Source organism: Sminthopsis crassicaudata, chromosome 3 (assembly GCF_048593235.1).
Source record: "Sminthopsis crassicaudata isolate SCR6 chromosome 3, ASM4859323v1, whole genome shotgun sequence".
Taxonomy (NCBI): Eukaryota; Metazoa; Chordata; class Mammalia; order Dasyuromorphia; family Dasyuridae; genus Sminthopsis; species Sminthopsis crassicaudata.
This window is the reverse complement of record NC_133619.1, coordinates 503,019,997-503,038,911: the sequence shown is the minus strand read 5'-3', so window position 1 is coordinate 503,038,911 and position 18,915 is coordinate 503,019,997. Positions and strand designations below refer to the sequence as shown.

General features: G+C 32.2%; 1 pseudogene; it reads left to right on the top strand.

The window, feature by feature from the left end:
• Positions 1-4,714: 4,714 nt before the first annotated feature.
• Positions 4,715-18,915, top strand: part of LOC141562253 (olfactory receptor 8B3-like) — an 86,113-nt pseudogene continuing 71,912 nt past the window's right edge.

The window sequence follows — 18,915 nt, the reverse complement described above, 5'->3', positions numbered from 1 at the left end:
AGGAGTTGGTATTGCTGGCCCTTCATTTCTAACTTTCAATCTTATCTATAAATCAATCATACTATTCTTAATCCTATAACCTACATTGTTCTGTTGTTTGTTCTAATCTTTAAAAATGAGTAAAGTCTTCATCATAGAAGTTTTGACAAAAAAATTGAAACAAGCCATTGATCCTTTTATCAACAGGTTTGTGATTTCTTAATAATCTATTATATTGTTAGGAGAGAATGTGCCTCAATCTACATTTGTTAAATTTTGCTCTCAAAAGTTTTTGCTGCAGCATTAGTATTGGGGGAAAGGCTGACCCTTCCCCTTAAAATTTTCTGGGGAACCCTCCCTTTTTCCTCAATACTTTCCAGTAAGATTTTTCATTAGTAAGAAGCTGTAACTTCTCTTGGAGACCTGTAAGCAGAGATCTGACTGTCTCCTAGTTCTGATTCTTGAGATTAAAGTAAGAATCCTTTGTTTAGAATAGTTGCCTCTTTTTGATTATTTCTGTTTGGATGGGTGTCAGTGACGGGAACTATAGTCATGGAAAATTACAAGACCATAAACTTTGCATCTACCAATAGATGGAGACCAGGTGGCCAGAGAAGCGAGTGACCCCCACACTTGTAAACACATAGCCATGGTATTGTATTAACCACAGAGATGTCTCAGGGCTTAACGACCCTAGAGACTCAGATAAGAATTGTAACCACAGGATGCTCTTTCCCCTCCTCCTCCTGGAATGTCTGCTCCTTCCTGCAGTTCCCCCCCCCCATACCCTTTCTCGCAGGTAGCACATACCTTTACTCTCCCCTGCCCCCTTTTCCCCTCCCAATTTTGTCCTCACGTATTGCAACTAGCTCTACCCTATATAACTTGAGCTGTTTCCAACAATATATGAGACCTTGACAAGATCTGCTTGGTCTCCCTCTTCTTTCTCGCCCATTTTCTTCCAGGCTGGATCCTCCTCTATTCCCCACGAATGACTGAGTCTCGCGGGACGAGACAGATGGGTATTTGTGCTCAAAGTGATAAAATAGGAATGACTTTATTTGTTTTTGTCATGTGTTGATCATTTGTATTGAAAGTTGCAATTAGGATAGGGAACCAAAAGAAGGGAAGGTAGAATTAGGGAAACAGAGGTCAAAAAAAAAAAAAAAAAACTTTTGAGGAGACATGAAGTGAAAAGAGAAAAAAGATACATAAATGGTGAGGAGGGAGGAAACAGACATAAACTGGTACATAAAAAGTGATATCATAAGTAATTTAGAGGAGTATGCGATATTTTACCTGGTAGATGTATGGATATGGAAAGAATTTATGAACAAAAGGAGGGAGAGAGAAAAAAAAAAAGAGAGAAAGAGAGAGAACTATGTGATGTAAAATGGGAGAACTGAAAAGTTTTTGCACCCCAAAAAAGCTCATAAAAATAAAGGAAAGCAAAAAATTTGTGGGAAATATTTCAGAGCAAATTTCTTATGAAAGTCTCATTTTTCAAATATATATATAACCAAGTCAGATTTATAAGAAGATGCCATTGCCCTATTGCTAAATAGTCAGAATATATGAACAAGCAATTTTCAGAAGAAAAATGTCAAAGTTATCTATAGTCATAACAAAAAAATTCTAAATTATTATTAGTGAAATGCAAATTAAAACAACTCTGAGGGATTCCTTACACCTATCAATTAATTTATATGGAAGAAAAGAAAAATGATTGTTGGAGATAAGTGAAAAAATTGGGACACTAATGTTTGTGGGGTTGTGATCTGATCCAACCTATACCCAAAGGACTATAAAACTCTAAATACACTTTGACCAAAAGCTACCTCTACTATTCCTATAACTTAAAGATATTCAAAAAAAGGAAAAGAATTCATACATACAAAAATGTTTTTAGTAATCCTCTCTGTGATAACAAAGAGTTAGAAATTGGGGAGTTGCCCATCGACTGGGAATAGCTAAACAAGTTATGCTATATGATTCTGATACAGTATTATTTTACTGTAAAAAAAGACAAGCAGGATGATTTCAGAAAAGTCTTGGGAGACTTATATGAACTAATGCAAAGTAAGGTGATCAAAACTAAGAGAACATTATACAAAGTAACAATACTGTATGATGATAGATTATGAATGATTTACTATTCTCAGTAATACAATAATTCAAGATACCACCAAGACACTTATGCTGAAAAATGTTATCCATCTTTAGATAAAGAACTAGTGGAGTCTGAATGTATACTTTTTGTTATTCCATGTTTCTTGGGGATTTTTGTCTGTTTTTTATAATCTAGTTAATATGGAAATACACTTTGAATGACTGCACATGTATAATCCCTATCACGATGTCTTCTCAAGAAAGGAGAGAGAACAGAAATAAAGAGAAAATTTGAAGCTAAAAATTTTAAGTAAATGTTAATTATCTTAGTAGGTAATTGGAAAAAAATGAAATATAAAAACTTTTGAAAAATAAAGGAAATGCATTTCACAGAAATGCATTATTGAAAGATTTTCAATTTTGACATTCATATAATGCCTAGCAAGAAATCACCTGGTGGTTACAATTAGATATAAAAGAGTCATTACATTTTAGGGATTGTAAAATGAAAATGCCCATACTACAAATAAATACATCAAAATATTAATGAGACTATAACTAATGAATTGTACTAGATCTGGATGATTACCACAGATTTAACTGTTACAACTGCCTATGGCTCTTGAGGCAAAAAATTAAAAAAATATATTTTAAAGTATATTGCTCTAACAAGGCCACATAAATTCCAAGATACATTGAATGAAAATTTTAATGTGTCTGAGAGAAATTTTAAAACACATGAAAATAAAAATAAGTATATATTACAACCCAGTTGTTCTCTCTGCTACTAGAGCTGTACTGAGGTTACTTTCATCATACTGAGGTTAGTTTACATCCTTTGTCTTAACTATAGAAAGCAATCATTTTAGCTCCCTGACCTATGTAGAATGTATTATGTAGAACATTAAATATGAAAATATAGTGGAATGATGATTTGCCTCAATACTGTTTTTATTGGATGCTCATTGCAAATGATAGGAAGAAAATTAATACATGCAAATAGACAAAAAATAAGTGGCATTTAGAGTATTTTAAGATCTGCCAAATATTTTTTCCTATATTTTATCAGATGATTTCCAGGCCAACTGTTGGAATTGGACTTGTTATTCCTGTTTTCTTGATATAGAAACTTAAGCTGTGAGAATGTAGTCATTGTCAAATAGTTAATAAATATTACAAGATAGCTCCTCAAATAATGCTCTGGTTTTCATACATAGACTCTTATTACCAATGCCACAAATCTCTCTATAAAATGAAAATGTTGGACTAGATGTCAAAAATATTTTCAAACCTTGGTGTCTTCTCACGCTTCCAATTAGCTTCTGATAATAACTGTTAGAAGGCAGAAAAATTAAAATGTCTTTTCTATTCTAGAGTTCACTTAAATTGACCAGGGAACAAAAACTTCCTTCAGGATGGGTATATAAGTCAAATAAACTTGCTCTAATCATTCACATGCTATAACTATTATAAGAATCTTTGTACCTAGCAATTTTTATCAAAAAATAAAAATGTTTCCTTCAAAACTAAAATCAATCATTTGTCCATTTCTCATAATTTTCTAATTATAAGTAGATTCCATATATATTATACTGAGAATATTTAATTATTATTCTGAGCCAGACCAGGGCTATTGTATATCTATTGTAGGAGTTAGAAAACATCTATATCAACTTCCAACTTCCAGCTATGCATAAGAGATATGTGAAAGGAAATTACTTTGGTCTTTCTTTATGCTAGGGAAAATTATACATTAATATACCTATTAAATTTTTATAATAATTTTGAGAGGAAAAAAATAAAAATCAGTACAAAAGGGCCTGTAACATCAATTATTATAGATTTGCTAGAAGGATGATAGGGTTGTTTTGTATCTCCATAATTTGGACATATTATTTTCCTAGAAGCTTACCTTCATGTATTTCCTTCCTGAATTATTAATCAGCAATCAGCAAGGTATGAAAGATTAAGATATGATTTTTTGAATGATCCCATTTTTTTTTTCATTTTCCCAGAGGATCACAGATCAAAGATTTATAAGTATAAAGGATCTTAGAAGCTACATAGTTCACTTACAAATTAAAAAGATGAAACCCACAAAGGTCATGGATAACTCCAAATTCTTACTCTTTCCACTTCATCTTTAAACTGAAAGAAGTAAATCTTACTGGTAAAAGGTTGGGCAATAGAGAAGAGGAAAAAAGAATTTGGAAAAGGATTATTTCATGAGGTAATTGTAATTAATCAAGGCAAAAAAGGAAATCTTGGTCCTTGAGTTCAAAACAAATTATGAAACTCCTGTTGCTATCCTTGTAAACATTCTTTTCAAGGTTTTCCTCATGGCAGCCTGAACATCTTTATTCCTCAAACTATAAATGAGGGAGTTTAGCATGGCTACCATTTTTGTGTAAAAGACTGAAGCTACTTTGCCCTGGTCCACAAACCCTGATGAGGATGGCTTGAGATATATGAATGAACCTGACCCAAAAGAAAGAGAAACAGCAATTATGTGGGAGCTGCAGGGGCTAAAGGTTTTGGACCTATATTCAGTGGAGCTGATGTTCAAGAAACTGGACAGAATAAAAGCATAAGATGCAAAGATGGTGACAGTGGGTACTAAAATACCTCTTCAGTCACTGAGTCTATCTTTGCACACTTAACAGGTCAACCAAAGCTTCAGCTATTCCTGTTCTTCCTATTTATGGGAATGTGTTTGATCACTATATTGAGAAACTTGATATTGACCATTTTAATAAGGATGAAGTCTCAGCTTCAAGCTCCCATGTACTATTTCCACTTTATCTCATCTTCACAGAGCTCTGATACTACCCAAAATGTTGATGAATTTTATCTCAAAGAAAAACATCATTTCTCATTCAGGATGTATGACTCGGCTGTATTTCTTCTGTTTTTGTTGTTGTTGTTATTTCTGAATGCTATGTGTTGACAATAATGGCTTATGATCATTACATTGCCATCTGCAATCTATTGCTCTATAATGTCACTATGTCTCATCAGATCTGCTCTTGGCTATTTGGTGCAGCATATGCTATGGGGGCTCACACTGGATGCATACTGAGCCAGTGACAGAGATCATGAATGGTATATTTTATTTTGGAATTACAAGTAGAAAGGATCAATAAACTTTAATGTTTTCTTTGCCTTTCTTACCAGGACTATAACAAAAGACCTATATATGAGTCAGTGACAATGTTCAGGAATGTGGCATTTTATAGAATCTCACATCTCCAAGCTGGCAAGGCAGGGAGGAGAAAATAGTAGTAAAAACAAAATTTTAAAGAGTGTTTCATATTCAACACCCTCACTCTGTCTGAATACTTGAGTTCTCCTGAAGAAGAAATAATTCTGATAAGGGTGATCAGAAATTAACTTTCTGAGACAGTGATGCTGCCTTTTCTGAGGCATCCAGAGCAACCACCTCGGCCTCTGAATGAAATATAAAAATTGCAGGATCTTACTATGACTTCACCTGGAAAGTCTGCTCCAAATAGTGCCTAGAGGTGTCTCCAAAGTCAACAGGTGATAGGAAACTGAAGGTTTTATTCGAGATATGAAAATTACAAGGACCCAATTGGAAACAGGAAGGAAATAGCAAGTTGTCACTCTGGGTACAGACATTTCAGGGAGAAGGAATTACAAAGCCCATGTTAAAACACTATTACAGAGCCTTTTTTTGTCTCTCAAATGATTCAATCCTCAACTCAGTCTTTAACAACACACAAGGAATTGTTGATTTCCAGACTTTTTCATTCCCTTCCCAAATTCTTTTTAATATTCGTTCTATCTAAGAGAATTGCCCTCTTAAACAATGTTTTATGCACTTGTTATCTCTAAGACTTTAACTCTCAGTAGCAGTCTGTAATTTTATATCAATAGGGAATCAGAATACTAAGAGAAAATTGTTCTATTTCTATGCAAGGGAACATATATTCTTTACCACATATAATTAAAAAAAAAAGTCAGAATCATTGAGATTTTCAAGAAGTTAGACTTTCTTTACTTATGCTCATTTTGAATATAGGGGAGTTAATGTTAATTACCCTACAGACACACACACACACACACACACACACACACACACACACACACACTTTACTTACATCTCCAAGTATTTATTGCATCCATCCATCAGCATACGCAAAAAAATTAGTAAATTCCTTGATTATGTGTCTAGTTTTGGTTTTTTAATAAATAAAAAAATACATGAATGAAAGAATGGGGCTCTTTGATAAGAGTAGGATGGCAGTACTCCCCATGTTATAATGCTACTTTTTCTTATGTACATTCCATCATAGTCCCTGAAGAAAACTTTTAAAAACTACTTATTTAATACCAATTAAAGACCAAAAATAAATCCTGAAAAATCAAAAAAGAGATTATCAAAAATGAAAAAAATCTTACTAATTTTAAAATTTTTATCATTTTTATTATTATAACAGAACACATACATAGGTAAATGTTCATCATTGTCCCTTGTAAACACTTCTGTTCCAATTTTTCCCTTCCTTCCCTGCACCTCCTCCCCTTGATGGCAGGCAGTCTCATACATATTAAACATGTTGAACTATATCTTAAATGCAATATATGTGTACATATATTACATTACAGTTCCTGTTGCACAAGAAAAATCAGATTTGGAAAGGTAAAAATAACCTGGGAAGAAAAGCAAAAATGTAAACAAACAATAGAAAGAATGTAAATGCTGTATTGTGGTCCACACCCATTTCCCAGTGTTCTTTCACTGAAAACCTTACTAAATTAATAAATGACTAAGAGGGATTAAAAATAGATAAATCAATATATTTAAAAAGAAGAAAACTCAATTACAAGCATCAAAAATAAGGAAGATATCAAAGCAAAGGAAAGGAAAAGAAGGAAATTATTAGAAATTGTTGAGTCTAAATGTCAATAAAACTGAAAACCTAAAAAACAAAGAATTAATACTTTTAAAATATAAAAAGCTCAGATCAATGAGGTGATGGAAATGTAAATAATCAATAACAAAAATAGAAATTGAATGAGCTATGAATTAATACCAGGGAAAAAAGGCTCTGAGACAAAATGAATTTACAGTTGAATTCTACTAAACTTTTAAAAAATAATTAATTCAAATTTTCTACAAACTGTTTACAAAATAGGAAAAATTGTATCCTACCTAATTGCCCCTATGATTCAAATATGGTCATGGTGCCATAAATCAGAGAGACACAAAACAAAAAGTAAATTTAATAGACTAATATCTTTAATAAATACTAATATAAAATTTAAATGATAAAAACAGGAAAGATAGAAGGAAAATTTTCATTTAAAATGAATACAGAATTTATAAAAGATTTGGAAATCTTTTTTCTCCCTTGTCTATACTTTATAAATACAATAATAATCTTCACAGAAATAAATAGGAGTCCAAACAATTGAAGAAATAGTAATTCTTTATGAGTAAGTTATGCCATATTATTCCCTCACTTTTATTGAATCAGATCAATGAAACTACAAAAGAATTACTTCAATAACAAATTTCATCAAGAGAATAAAAAGATAAATTATATCAAAGGAAGTCATAAAAGAGGGATATAAACAATATTTTAGCCAAACCAGATCTCAATCTAAACAACAGCAATGATTATCAACATATTTTTAGACTAGCTGAGCAGTGGAACAGATAGTTATTAAGTATATAGAAAGAAACAAATAGTATAATAAAGAGCAGCAGATATTGATAAATCCAAACACACCAACCAAAGGAGGAAGGATTTACGACAAAACTTCCCAGGAAAGCAGGAAAACAAATTGAAAAAAAAATAATCCAATACCTCTTCTTGCAAAATAGATAAATTCCAAATGAATGTGACTTAGAAAAGATAACTTCCTCAGAAAATTACGGGATGAAAAAACAAATTAATATTTTGGATCTGTGGATAGAGGATTGAGATCTCAAAGGATAGAGAGGATCTAAGATAAAATGGGCAATTTAATTACATAAAATTCAAAAGATTCATGCAAATAAAACCAATGAAGCAAATATGGGAATATAAATAGTTAAATGGGAAAAAATTGCAGAAAGGACTTCTGATAGAGATCTAAATTTCCAAGATATGTAAAGAACTGGATCAGATTTGTAAGAATGAGAAACAATCCACAATTGATAAAAGCAAAGGATTGATATTTCAAAAATTCATGCTTACCAATGGCCAAACGCTTCAAAACACTAAGAATTAGGGAAATTCCAATTAAAATAGCTCTAATCAATCTATCAGATTGTATACATTGACAAAATGGGAACATGTTAATATGAAAAGGGATCTTTTCCTTACCAAAATGTCTGGGATGCAGCCAAAGCAGTAATAATGGGAAATTTTATATCTCTAGAGGCCTACTTGCATAAAAATAGAGAAAGAGAAGGCCAATGAAAAAGGAAAGGGAAGCTTGGAAAGAGAGTCTGGAGCATTTATCCCACACATTTAAAGATAGAGTGAATAAAGAAATCAAATCCTTGAAAAACAAAATTAATGAGTTGGAAAAAGAAAACAGCTCTCTAAAAAATATAATTAGCAAAATGGAAAAAAATTCCATAGAACAGAAAACCTCACTTAAAAACTCAATTGGACAATTACAAAAAGATATTTAAAAAGTGAGAGAAGAAAATACATCATTGAAAATCAGAATCGAACAAATAGAAGTGAGTGACTTGAAGAAACACCAAGAATCAGTAAAGCAAAACCAGAAAAATGAAACAATGGAAAAGAATGTCAAGTACCTTCTTGGGAAGACAACAGACCTGGAAAATAGATCCAGGAGAGACAATCTGAGAATAATTGGACTCCCTGAAAAATATGAGTACAAAAAGAGCTTGGACACTATTTTCCAGGAAATTATCAAAGAGAACTGCCCAAACATTTTAGAAACAGAGGATAAAATAAACATTGAAAAAATTCATCAATCACCTACTGAAAGGAACACTAAAGAAATATAATGGCCAAGTTCAAGAACCATCAGACAAAGGAAAAAATATTGCAAGCTGCTAGAAAAAAATCAATTCAGATATGAAGGAGCCACAATAAGGATAACCCAGGATGTAGCAGCGTCCACATTAAAGGAGCAAAGGGCCTGGAATATGATATTCCAAAAGGTTAAGGAACTTGGTATGCAGCCAAGAATAACTTACCCAGCAAAAATGAGCATCTTTTTGCAGGAAAGAAGATTGACATTTAACAAAATAAATGAATTCCATCTATTCTTGATGAAAAAACTGGATCTAAATAAAAAGTTTGATCTCCAAATACAGAACTCAAGAGATTTTTTAAAAAGTAAAAAGAAATCTTCAGAACTATACTTCTGCCATAAAGATATATAAAGAACCTATAATTTGTTTTAGAAACTAGAGGTGGAAAGGAAATTATATCAGAAAAAAGGGTAAAATGGTGGTACTACCTATCATGAAGAGGCAAAGGTAACCTGTTATATCTGAGAGAAAGAATGGAGGGGGATGAACATAGTATGTATCATATTCTCATTAGAATTGGCTAAAAAGAAAAATATAGTTATATTAGATTAATGGTGAAACTCCTTCCACTTCATTGAAAAGTGGGAGGGGAAAAGTGAAAAGGGAAGGAGTAAACTAAGGGGAAGGGAATACAGAAATTTTTTTTGAAAGGATTTTTTTTTATTTTATTTACTCATAATTTTTTTCACAGTATATATGCATGAGTAATTTTTTTATAATATTATGCCTTGTATTCATTTTTCCAAATTATCCCCTCCCTCCCTTTACTCCCTCCCCTTCATGACAGGCAATCCCATACACTTTACATGTGTTACAATATAACCTAGATACAATATATGTGTGTAAATACCATTTTCTTGATGCACATTAAGTATTAGATTCCGAAGGTATACGTAACCTGGGTAGATAGACAGTAGTGCTAACAATTTACATTCACTTCCCAGTGTTCATTCTCTGGGTGTAGTTGTTTCTGTCCATCATTGATCAACTGGAAGTGAGTTGGATCTTCTTTATGTTGAAGATATCCACTTCCATCAGAATACATCTTCATACAACATTGAAGTGTACAGGGATCTTCTGGTTGTATTCATTTCACTCAGCATCAGTTGATGTAAGTCTCTCCAAGCCTCTCTGTATTCTTCCTACTGGTCATTTCTTACAGAGCAATAATATTCCATAACCTTCACATACCATAATTTACCCAACCATTCTCCAATTGATGGACATCCATTCATCTTCCAGTTTCTAGCCACTGCTAAAAGGGCTGCCACAAACATTTTGGCACATACAGGTCCCTTTCCCCTCCTCAGTATTTCTTTGGGATATAAGCCCAATAGCAGCAATGCTGGATCAAAGGGTATGCACAGTTTGATAACTTTTGGGGAATAGTTCCAAATTGCTCTCCAGAATGTCTGGATTCTTTCACCACTCATGTATTAGTGTCCCAGTTTTCCCACATCCCCTCCAACATTCATCATTATTTGTTCCTGTCATCTTAGCCAATCTGACAGGTGTGTAGTGGTATCTCAGAGTTGTCTTAATTTGCATTTCTCTGATCAGTAGTGATTTGGAACACTCTTTCATATGAGTGGATATAATTTCAATTTCATCATCTGAGAGTTGTCTATTCATAAGTGAATACAGAAATTATGAGGAAAGGGGGTAAAATAGAGGGAGGAACTATAAAGTGGGGGAGGGATACTAAAAAGGGAGGGCTGTGAAAAGCAAGTGGTGCTCCCAAGTTTAATACTGGGGAGGGGGTAAGGAGGAAGGAAAGGAGAAAAACATAAGCAGGGGTTAAATGGATGGCAAGCAATACACAATTAGTCATTTTAACAATAAATGTGAATGGGGTAAACTCCCCCATAAAGAGGAAGCAGTTAGCAGACTGGATTAAAAGCCAGAATCCTACAATATGTTTTTACAGGCAACACACCTGAAACAGGGTGATACATACAGAATAAAGGTAAAAGATTGGAGCAGAATCTACTATGCTTCAGGTGAAGCCAAAAAATCAGGGGTAGCCAACCTCATCTCAGATCAAGAAAAAGCAAAAATTGATGTAATTAAAAGAGATAAGGAAGAGCACTATATCTTGCTAAAGGGTAGCATAGATAATGAAGTAGTGTCAATATTAAACATATACTCACCAAGTGGTGTAGCATCTAAATTCTTAAAAGAGAAATTAAGAGAGCTGCAAGAAGAAATAGACAGCAAAACTATAAAAGTGGGAGATCTCAACCTTGCACTCTCAGAATTAGATAAATTAAACCACAAAATAAATAAGAAAGAAGTCAAAGAGGTAAATAGAATAGTAGAAAAGTTTGATATGATAGATCTTTGGAGAAAACAAAATGGAGAGAGAAGGAGTACACTTTCTTCTTAGTAGTTCATGGAAGCTATACAAAAATTGACCATATATTAGGACATAAAAACTTCAAAATCAAATGCAGTAAGGGAGAAATGGTAAATGCATCCTTTTCAGACCACAATGCAATGAAAATTACATTCAATAAAAAGCCAGGGGAAATAGACCAAAAAAATTAGGAAACTAAATAATCTCATACTAAAGAATGATTGGGTATAACAGCAAATCATTAATTAGACATAATTAATAACTTCACCCAAGAAAATGACAATAATGAGACATCATACCAAAATGTGTGGGATACAGCCAAAGCAGTAATAAGGGGAATTTTATATCTCTAAAGGCATATTTGCATAAAATAGAGAAAGAGAAAGTCAATGGATTGGGCTTACAACTAAAAATGCTAGAAAAGGAACAAATTAAAAATTCCCAGACCAACAAAACTTGAAATTCTAAAAATAAAAGGAGAGATTAATAAAATTGAAAGTAAAAAAAATTATTGATTTTTAATTTATTAATTAATAAAACTAAGAGTTGGTTCTATGAAAAAACAACAAAATAGACAAACCCTTAGTAAATCTGATTTTAAAAAGGTAAGAGGAAAAGCAAATTATTAGTCTGAAAAATGAAAAGGGAGAAATCGCCACTAATGAAGAGGAAATTAGAACAATAGTTAGGAGTTACTTTGCCCAACTTTATGCCAATAAATTCAATAACTTAAATGAAATGGGAGAATACCTTCAAAAATATAGCTTGCCCAGATTAACAGAGGAAGAAGTAAATATTCTAAGTAATTCTATTTCAGAAAAAGAAATAGAACAAGCTATTAGCCAACTCCCTAAGAAAAAATCCCCAGGACCAGATGGATTTACATGTGGATTCTACCAAACATTTAAAGAACAATTAACTCCAATGCTATATAAACTATTTGAAAAAATAGGGATTGAAGGAGTCCTACCAAATTCCTTTCTGACACAGACATGGTACTGATACCTAAATCCAGGTAGATTGAAAACAAAGAAAGAAAATTATAGACAAATCTACCTAATTAATAATGATGCTAAAATCTTAAATAATATATTAGCAAAAAGACTACAGAAAATTATCCCCAGGATAATACACTATGACCAAGTGGGATTTATAACAGGAATTCAGTGATAGTTTAATATTAGGAAAACTATTAGTATAGTCGATTATATCAAACCAAATTAACAAAAACCATATGATCATTTCAATAGAGGCAGAAAAAGCATTTCATAACAACCAACATCCATTCCTACTAAAAACACTCACTTGAGAGTATAGGAATAAATGGACTATTCCTTAAAATAATTAGGAGCATATATTTAAAACTGTCAGTAAACATCATATGTAATGGGGATAAACTGGAAACTTTCTCAGTAAGATCAGCAGTGAAACAAGGTTGCCCACTATCACCATTACTATTCAATGTTGTATTAGAAATTCTATCCTCGACAATAAGAGGTGAGAAAGAGATTAAAGGAATTAGAGTAGGTAATGAGGAAATCAAAATATCACTCTTTGCAGATGATATAGTGGTATACTTAGACAACTCCAAAGATTCTGCTAAAAAGATATTAGAAATAATTCATAACTTTAGCAAAGTTGCAGGATACAAAATAAATCCACATAAATCCTTAGCATTTTTATACATTACCAACGAAATCCAACAGCAAGAGATACAAAGAGAAATCCCATTAAAAATAACAGTTGATATTATAAAATATGCAAAATTATAAAACACTTGCCACAAAAATAAAGTCAGATTTAAATATTTGGAAAAATACTAAGTGCTCTTGGATAGGCCAAGCAAATATAATAAAGATGATAATACTCCCTAAACTAATCTATTTATTTAGTGCTATACCAATCAGACTCCCAAGAAACTATTTTAATGACCTAGAAAAAATAACAACAAAATTCATATGGAACAAAAAAAGGTCCAGAATTTCAAGGGAATTAATGAAATTAAAAATCAAATGAAGGTGGTCTAGCTGTACCTGATCTAAAACTATATTATAAAGCAGCAGTTACCAAAACCATTTGGTATTGGCTAAGAAATAGACTAGTTGATCAGTGGAATAGGTTAAGTTCACAAGACAAGATAGTGAACAAATATACCAATCTAGTCTTTGACAAACCCAAAGATCCCAACTTTTGGTATAAGAATTCATTATTTGACAAAAACTGCTGGGAAAACTGGAAATTAATATGGCAAAAACTAGGCATGGACCCACACTTAACACCACATACTAAGATAAGATCAAAATGGGTCCATGATTTAGGCATAAAGAACGAGATCATAAATAAATTAGAAGAACATAGGATAGTTTTCCTCTCAGAGTTGTGGAGGAGGAAGGAATTTGTGATCAAAGGAGAACTAGAGATTATTTTTGATCACAAAATAGAAAATTTTATTTATATCAAATTAAAAAACTTTTGTACAAACAAAACTAATGCAAACAAGATTAGATTTTACAGTTCAAGGTTCTGATATATAGAGAGAGAATTGACTCTAATTCATAAGAAATCAAGCCATTATCCAATTGATAAATGTCAAAGGATATAAACAAACAATTTTCAGATGGTGAAATTAAAACTATTTCCACTCATATGAAAGAGTGTTCCAGAACACTATTCATCAATTAAGACAACTATAAGATACCACTACAGACCTGTCAGATTGACTAAGATGACAGGAAAAAAATAATGATGAATGTTGGAGGGGATGTGGGAAAACTGGGACACTGATCATGGTTGGTGGAGTTGTGAAAGAATCCAACCATTCTGGAGAGCAATCTGGAATTATGCCTAAAAAGTTATCAAACTGTGCATACCCTCTGATCCAGCAGAACTACTACTGGGCTTATAACCCAAAGAAATACTAAGGAAGGGAAAGGGACCTGTATGTGCCAAAATGTTTGTGGCAGCCCTTTTTGTAGTGGCTAGAAACTGGAAAATGAATGGATGCCCATCAATTGGAGAATGGTGGGTAAATTATGGTATATGAATATTATGGAATATTATTGTTCTGTAAGATATGACCAGCAGGATAAATACAGAGAGGTTTGGAGAGACTTACATGAACTGAAGCTGAGTGAAATGAGCGGAACCAGGAGATCATTATATACTTCAACAACAATACTGTATGAGGTTGTATTCTAATGGAAGTGTATATTTTCAATAAAGAGAAGATCTAACTCAGATCCAATTGATCAATGATGGACAGAATCAGCTACACCCAGAGGAGGAACACTGGGAATTGAGTGTAAACTGTTTGCATTTTTGTTTTTTGTCCCAGGTTATTTTTACCTTCTGAATCCAATTCTTCCTTTGCAACAACAACAAAAAAAAAAAATTCGGTTCTGCACACATATATTGTAACTAGGATATACTACAACATATTTAATATGTATGGGAATGCCTGCCATGTAGAGGAGGGGGTGGAGAGAAGGAGAGGAAAACTCGGAACAGAAGGGAGTGCAAGGGATAATGTTGTAAAAAATGACCCATGTATATGTACAGTCCAAAAAAATGTTATAATTATAAAATTAATATAAAAAACAAAGATAACACCTGGAAAGAATAAACGCCTTTCAAAGACTTAACTACTTGATCCTTGCAATGATTAATAATAATTTTAGATGACTGATAATAAAACAACACTACCCAATCCTTTAAAGAGAAATAACTGACTCCTGCTGCGTAATTAGAATACATTTTGGATATAGCCAATGTGAAAGTTGTTATGCTTGGCTATGTATATTTCTTACTGGTTTTCTTTTCTTTTTTTTTCTTTTTCTGAATCGGAGATAGAGCAATGTAAGAAAAAGAAAAAATTAATGCTTGTTCATTTTTTAAAATTTAATGAAAGCTTTGAATTAGCGAGGAAAAAAATAAAACTATTTTGCATCTTTTTTCTCATAAGGAATAACCCTGAAGCAGCTTGGCAGGACAAAGGGGAAAACTGATGATATTAAAAAAACAAGAAAAATCTATTTTCAAAAAACCACAAGTGAATCTGCATTTGCAGGTTGCTATGGAGGTTCCTCAAATGTTCAAATATTTTGTTTTTAGTACAATTGAGACCATGTGAGAAGAGTGGGTTGTCCTTGGTCTGTTTTTGGTTGGAAAAATTATTATTCTCTGAAATGCTAACATGGAAGAATACTCCAAGAATAATTATTGCCACTAGTAATTACCTAACTTTGTGTAAGTCACAAAACCATCTTCCTCAGTTTTCTGCACTGTTAAATGAATTAATTGACCTATATGTTCTCCAAAACCACTTCAAAGACTAACATGCTGAAGTATTCCTTCCATTTCTCATGAATCCATTGACATCAATTTTGATTTTCCTACATTTCCTCAGAAATGTTTTTCATCTAAAGTTCCTTTTTACTTTATTTCTTTTATCTTGTTTAGGAAACTCTCCTAGAGAATATAAAGGCTCATATGAAATCTTTTATCATTTAAATAAGTGGGACAGAAAATTATCCTATGATATTCTAATATAATATTTTCATCTCTTTTTGCAAAAAAAAAAAAATTGGCTCATGCCTAGCTTCTAAGTAACTTCATGAAGAGAAAAATCACCAAAAACATTCATGTCACTGGAAGGATCTTGTTTTCTGAACTTCCTGGATAAGAAATAGAGATATTCTCATTTGTGTTTTCTTGGACTAATGTATATTTCCCACTGTCACCATGAATGTACCACACCTTATTAAAGTATTGATTCTAGGTTCCAAGTTACTTCCAGACTCCTGGGAAGCTATTTTCAAGTCCATCTCTCAACTATCTTCACAGCTCTTTATTTTCTTGGTTCAATTCAACTAGTATTCAGCTACAATTAAGGGCAGATATAGATAGATAGATAGATAGATAGATAGATAGATAGATAGATAGATAGATAGATAGATATAGATAGATACAAATATGTATATACAAAAACATTTAAATAGATATCTACAATCATACACATATACATCTACGGAAGACCATACTATGCTTGTGTCCTCTGTTGCTTTGAAGGTGGAAAACACCTTCTATAAGTTCACATCTTTCCATATTTTTTTTAAATCTACCAATGATTCATTTCCACATCATAGCAATATTCTAACCTTATACTTTCTAAGTATTTTAAATAGTCTAAAACAATATTAATTAATATGGCTGACATAAAGTGTACTTTCCCAAATTTTTCTCTTTTGATTTATCTATTTTAGTTTTAATTTTGAAATGGTGTTGAATACCCCTAATTCTTTTTAACCTAATAAAGTCTACACCTGATATTTAATGTATTTGTATATATCTCATTTCTTTTCTCTCCTTCCTCTTCTGTTTTATTTCTCCCCACTACTTTGCCTTCCTATTACTTAACCTTCCCTCTACAAGGATCCTTCCCTTATACTCTCCCCCACCCACACCCATTCGCCTAATGTTTCTATCTACATTTAGAAGACATTTTTACTTTTCCAAAAATATGTGTTGTTACCATTTTATCCCACTCTCATTAATTTATATAACCATCTCTACACTCCCCCTTAACTCATCTCCTTAATCTCTTATTTCTTTATAAATTTAGACTTTTATTCCCTTCTAAATGTATACATTCTTCTATCTTTAACCCATATCTGATGAGTAGTGTTTCCTCTTTAAAATTTCTTCCTCTCCCCTCCATATCCCCTTATCGTCTTATGTTTTTCTGAATTTAGAACAATTTTATGCCCTTCTAAAATATGTAGGTTTCCAGAACTACTTGCCCTCCTTCCCATTCCAATTCATCTCTGTCAGTTCTTCCTCTTGCACCTCATTTAAATAACATAACCATTCTTTATGCCTTTTCTTACACAGTTTTGCTTTCTAGAATTTGATCATACTCATCTCTAACCCACTCTTTCTTTCAAACAATTGAGTAATAATCATCTTAGACATATGGTTTACATTTTTGTGTATAAAACATAAACAATTTGTCCTTATTGGGTCCCTAGTAATGAGTCTTTTGTGTTTACATCCTATGTTTCCTATATGTCAAATTTCCTATTTTTTTGCAATAAAATCCTGAAATTCTGACAATTCATTGAATATCCTTTTTTCATTCAGAATTATGCTTAACTTTGCTGGTACGATATTTTCAGTCACAATCTCAGTTCTCTCAGGAGAGACATGAAAGGAAGAACTTTTACTTTAGAAATGAATATAAGGCAGGAGACAGTGATAATACCACTTGATATTTTCTCTAGTTGGAATAGGCTAAAACGTTGGCTATAGATATTGTCTTGCCCTACAAGAAATTAAGAGACAAGGTAAAATAAGAGAAGGCAGAGAACTGATAAAAGAAAAGATAGATTAAAGGATGTAATGGTTAAAAGAAAATACACTTTTTAGAAGGGACAAAGTGGAAAAAGAGATAAACAGGATGAAGTGGGACAAAAAGGAAAAAAAAACAGTTCATAAGTATAATGGTGAATGTGAATGTGATGAATTCACCTATAAAATGGAAGCAGATAGAAGAGTGGATTTTAAAAAAAGATTCTAGTAATATATTGCTTAAAAAAACATACTTGAAGTAGAGGCAGTCAAAAAAGAGGATAGACTTAACAGTAGAATCTATTATGCTGCAGCAGAAATTGAAAAAAACAAAAACAGGAATAGCATCAGGTTCTCAGACAAAACAAAAGCAAAATTAGATCTAATTAAAGGAGATAATAAAGGAAACTACATTTTGATAAAAAGATTCCATAGGCAATGAAGGAATATACTAAATATAAATGCACTGAATGCATAGTATAAAATTCTTAAAGAAAAAATGAAAGTAATTAGAAGAGTAAATAAGCAGTAAAACCATACTGGGGGTGGGATCTCAACTTTCCTCTCTGCAAACTTGATCAAGCTAACAAAAAATAAGTAGGAAAAAAGTTAAGAAGATAAATAGAACTTTTTAATTAGATGATAGACCTCTAGAGAAAGCTGAATGGGAATAGAAAATAATACACATTTTCACAGCTGTATATACCATCTACCCCCAAAAAATGTGTTAGGCATAAACTGCAACCGAAATGCAAAAAAGCAGAGATATTAAATGATTTTTTTTCAAATCATAATGAAATAAAAATTACATTCCACAAAAGGTAAGATTACATTAATTCTGATTCTATATCTTTTTATTGATCATATTAACAATTAATTGATTTTGTGCTGAAATAGCATGTCATGGTTGTTTGTCTCTGAATTTAGGCAGACATTCAGCTGATCTGTAATGACATCAATGTAGAAATACAGTTCTCTTGCTTATCAATGTTCTATTCTTGACTCACAGAATCATATTTTCCTTAAAGGATACTGAGGGAAATACAAAAAAAAAAAAAAAAAAAAAAGACTAGTATAGTATTTTTACTCCATCAAGATATCC